Here is a 5,596-nt window from a genome sequence, read left to right as displayed (position 1 = left end):
GAAAATGGCACCACCCCGACGGCAGCGCGACCGCAGCAGCGACGCACCTGCGCCACAGCGGGGGCCATCAATCATTTTTTCGACAATTTATTGTTCAATCACTGAGAAATTTAACCAAAAAAATATACTGACAAAAATCCGGCTCGCAGGACCATATTATGGGCAATCATTGTCATCAAGCATTTTTTCACTCGAACGATCAGAAAATTCAACAAAAAAAAATATACAGACGAAAAAGCCGGCTCGGAGGACCATGTTATGTGCAGGAAAGTCTTAACTAGACCACGATTTGGTCAATCATTGTTATCAATCATTTTTTCAAGACATGGTCAATCAGTTGAACGATCATAAAATTTAACCAAAAAAAATATACAGAAGAAAAAGCCGGCTCGGAGGACCATGTTATGGGCAAACGAGTCTTAACTCGTCCACAGTCTGGTCAATCATTGTCATAAAGCATTTTTTCAACACATGTTCAATCACTCCAACAATAGGAAAATTTAACCAAAAAAAAATATATATATACAGACGAAAAAGCCGGCTCGGAAGACCATGTTATGGGCAAGCAAGTCTTAACTTGACCACAGTTTGGTCAATCATTGTCATCAATCATTTTTTAACACATGTGCAATCACTCGAACGATCGGAAAATTTAACCAAAAACTATATACAGAAGAAAAAGCCGGCTCGGAGGACCATGTTATGTGCAGGAAAGTCTTAACTAGACCACGATTTGGTCAATCATTGTTATCAATCATTTTTTCAAGACATAGTCAATCAGTCGAACGATCTTAAAATTTAACCAAAAAAAAAAAATATACAGAAGAAAAAGCCGGCTCGGAGGACCATATTATGGGCAATCATTGTCATCAAGCATTTTTTCAACACATGTTCAATCACTCCAACAATCGGAAAATTTAACCAAAAAAATATACATATACAGACGAAAAAGCCGGCTCGGAAGACCATGTTATGGGCAAGCAAGTCTTAACTTGACCACAGTTTGGTCAATCATTGTCATCAATCATTTTTCAACACATGTGCAATCACTCGAACGATCGGAAAATTTAACCAAAAAAAATATACAGACGAAAAAGCCGGCTCGGAGGACCATGTTATGTGCAGGAAAGTCTTAACTAGACCACGATTTGGTCAATCATTGTTATCAGTCATTTTTTCAAGACATAGTCAATCAGTCGAACGATCTTAAAATTTAACCAAAAAAAAAATATACAGAAGAAAAAGCCGGCTCGGAGGACCATATTATGGGCAATCATTGTCATCAAGCATTTTTTCAACACATGTTCAATCACTCGAACGATCGGAAAATTCAACCAAAAAAAAATATACAGACGAAAAAGCCGGCTCGGAGGACCATGTTATGTGCAGGAAAGTCTTAACTAGACCACGATTTGGTCAATCATTGTTATCAATCATTTTTTCAAGACATGGTCAATCAGTCGAACGATCTTAAAATTTAACCAAAAAAAAATATACAGAAGAAAAAGCCGGCTCGGAGGACCATGTTATGGGCAAGCGAGTCTTAACTTGTCCATAGTCTAGTCAATCATTGTCATAAAGCATTTTTTCAACACATGTTCAATCACTCGAACGTTCGGAAAATTTAACAAAAAAAATATACAGAAAAAAAAGCCGGCTCGGAGGACCATCTTATGTGCAGGAAAGTGTTAACTAGACCACGATTTGGTCAATCATTGTTATTAATCATTTTTTCAACACATGTTCAATCAGTCGAACGATCTTAAAATTTAACCAAAAAAATATATGCAGGCAAACATCCGGCTCGCAGGACCATGTTATGGGCAGGCAAGGCTTAACTTGTCCACAGTCTGGTCAATCATTGGCATCAAGCATTTTTTCAACACATGTTCAATCACTCGAACGATCGGAAAATTTAACAAAAAAAAATATACAGAAAAAAAAGCCGGCTCGGAGGACCATCTTATGTGCAGGAAAGTGTTAACTAGATCACGATTTGGTCAATCATTGTTATTAATCATTTTTTCAACACATGGTCAATCAGTCGAACGATCTTAAAATTTAACCAAAAAAAATATACAGAAGCAAAAGCCGGCTCGGAGGACCATGTTATGGGCAAGCGAGTCTTAACTCGTCCACAGTCTGGTCAATCATTGTCATCAAGCATTTTTTCAACACATGGTCAATCAGTCGAACGATCTTAAAATTTAACCAAAAAAATATATGCAGAGATAAATCCGGCTCGCAGGACCATGTTATGGGCAAGCGAGTCTTAACTCGTCCACAGTCTGGTCAATCATTGTCATCAAGCATTTTTTCAACACATGTTCAATAACTCGAACGATCTTAAAACTTAACAAAAAAATATATACAGACGAAAAATCCGGCTCGCAGGACCATGTTATGAGCAGGGGAGTCTTAACTTGTCTACAGTTGGGTTTTTCTTACATTTTTTATTAATTTCTCAAATATTTAAAGGTCAATAATGAACATTTTCAGCTTAATATTAAAAAAAATCGTAATAAAGTTGTACTAGTGTAATAATAGTCGGTAAAATCAATCAGGTGGCGCCTGATCCGGTCAACTTTTTCCAATCTGGGCAAAACTTTGACTAATAATTTCAAATCGAAGTCATCATGCGAATGCACAGCGACCCCGAACACAACCATAAATCCTCGCGACATTTCTCGCTTGAAAATCAATATTTGGCAAGAGATCTCGACTCTCTCTCGAGCACTTTTCTAAATACGACCATGTGGTGGAGGATCACTTCTTTTGTCATAATTTTGACTCGACCCAATTAGTTTTTACAGCTTTTGAGTCAAGTTATTGATCCAAGTGCAGCGTAGTAATAGAGTTCATTGAACCATGACCTCGAAACATGCACTTGCACCTACCCTACCTGTGATCATTCGGGAGCCTACCATTTGCTATAAATAGGCTAAATCGATAATTAAGTCCCGGAGCACCAACGTGACATAATTACGTTTGTAGTTATTGTCTAGATAACAAGTTTAGTTCGAGAAAAATGACTGGTTTCAGTTAATTGGCGCAGTCGGTAGGAAAATACAAATCGTTATAATCTTGCTACATTTTCATAAATCATCCCTTTTAATTATTACTTCAGTAAATTTAGATAAAAGTTCTGAAAATTTTACTTCTGACAATGAAAAAAGTGGAGATTATGTAGATTAGATGTTGGTGGATGATTGGACAAAGGCAGGAAATAAAACAAACATGCATTGTAAAGTATATATTTCGAAAAAAAAATGTGAAAAGAACCTCATTAATGAAATTGGCGCAGTCGGTAGGAAAAAACATATCGTAAATCTTTGCTGATTTTCAAAAATCATCGTTTTTAATTATTACTTGAGTAATAATTGATTTACTCTTCAACACTTCCTAAGACAGAATTATTAAAATAACTTGACAAAAGTAAATCTAAATTTTCAAAAGCTAAAGTTCTTAGAATTTCCAAGCTAACTTCTGGATATAAAAACTTTTCAAGATAAAAACCCAAGTAAGTATTAAAACTATTTGATCTAGCAATCAAAAAAATTGACGTAAGACATTCTAGATATATTTTTATAATACAGAAGAAACTGGAAATAAAAAAACACAAAAAAAACATAAATAATACAACACGAAAATTTGTTTAATTGGCGCAGTCGGTAGGATTTACCAAATTAATAATTCAGCTCAACTTTGACCAAATTATAATGTCCATTTTGGCCACTTTTGCTGTTCTACTAACATTTTCAGCACAAATATCCCCAAAACTACTAAATCTCAAACCGCCACAAGAAAACTCCTTCAGACGCCAATTCGTCAAAGACCTCATCGACGAATACAAAACGTTTCAAGTAATTTTTCACTACGATAACGACTCCAGTCACCACTTAAACCAATTTCTCAAACGCTGGGCCGAAAAAACCACCCCTTGGATTATTTTTAACCACGATTTAAACCAAACCTCCGATAAACCATTTCTGGTCAAATCACTTCACGTCGTATCTTTGCAAAACCCAACCGTGTTCACAAACTACCTCCAAATCAAACGAAACGTTGGGGCAAGTGATGTGGTGGTTTTCCTCATCGATATTTTCGACTTGAAGTATTTTGAAAAAAATTTTTGGTTCATGCCACGGCTTGAAACCGCCGGAAACGTCCTTGTTGTGGACTTGACCGAAGAAAAATCTATCAATGTGTTCAGGATTTGCTTTTTCTGTGGCAAAAACAGCGGAAAACTTGCCAAAATCCAAACAATTCGTAAAACTGGAGAGAAAGTACCACCCCAATATCTCTATCCAAGAAAATTCAACAATTTCGAAGGCCATACTTTCAAAATTGCATATCTGGACTACTACCCGTACGCCTACCACCAAAAAAACTCAACAAAAATCATGGGAATTGACCCAAAACTCGTCAAAATGCTCAGCCAGGAACTAAATTTCAAATACAAATTTTACAAGTTTAATGGTGACTTGGTTGAGAAATTAGATTTGGGCGAATTTCATTTCGCAATTGGTGGATTTTCGCTCAATTCGCAGCATTACAGTCAGGTCCAGTACAGTTTTGCCATAAATTTCGAAAAAGTGGTGGCAATTTATTACTACGATACCAGTTTTAGGTTCGCACTTGTGACGTTCTTTCTACCGTTTCCGGTTTTGGCGTGGGTGGGGATAGCTTCCGGAGTGGTGGGGATGGCTGTTATTGCGTACTTTGTCGTGAAAAAATGGGGTTTTTACGTAAGGCGTGAGCCTTTACTACTCGAGTGGTGGGGGAAGCGCCTCTACTACTCGAGTGGTGGGGGGTGCGCCTTTACTACTCCACATCCCATTTTAGACGTTTATGAAAATACTGATCGAACAACCGACTAGAGTTAGGTTTGGGGGTTTGAAAATACGTTTCAGCTTCATTATTTTCCTATCAACTTGGTTCCTCTTCTGTTTGTTGCTTGGTACAGGCTACAAGTCACGCCTGACCTCGATTTGGATGAAACCACCAATGAGAAAAAGTTTCACACTTCAGGAGCTACAAAATGACGGTTATGACGTCATAGTTGACGATTTTAACAGCGAAAAATTTGGAAATTATGTGACTGCGAAGTTAGTTTTCCACGTTTTGTTTTTTTTATTGGTTTGTTTCAATAGATTTTCCCAAAAATTTGATACTTGTCAAGCCATCGAACATATCAGAAGCCACAAAAGCGTTCACATCAATGAAATGTCGCGTGTTTTTCTCCACTCGAGGTTATTTTGCCCCAAAATCAGGTTTTACCAAAAATGGGGCACTAGATTTGGTGTTAGTCAAGTTGGCCAAACTGTGCTAGGTTGGCCTTTTAAAATTGGGACTCCGTTTGTTAAAGTAATCGACGATAAGTTGAAACGCATCACTTCGGGTAGATTTTTACACGAGTGTTGGAAAAAAAACTAGAAATTTTTTGAAGGAGGACATTTGGAACAATGGCGACGCGAAATGGTACTGTCAGTGCGCAAAAATCGGCCTTGGAGAAAATACCAAAGAGAGTCTTTAAGTTTGAGGTCTTACAGCGTTCATTTTTACTTGTATTTGAGCTGTATTCTTGTTTCTGTAA

This window comes from Tribolium castaneum, chromosome 7 (assembly GCF_031307605.1).
Source record: "Tribolium castaneum strain GA2 chromosome 7, icTriCast1.1, whole genome shotgun sequence".
Taxonomy (NCBI): Eukaryota; Metazoa; Arthropoda; class Insecta; order Coleoptera; family Tenebrionidae; genus Tribolium; species Tribolium castaneum.
The sequence above is the reverse complement of the archived record's forward strand: the minus strand, read 5'-3'. Positions refer to the sequence as shown.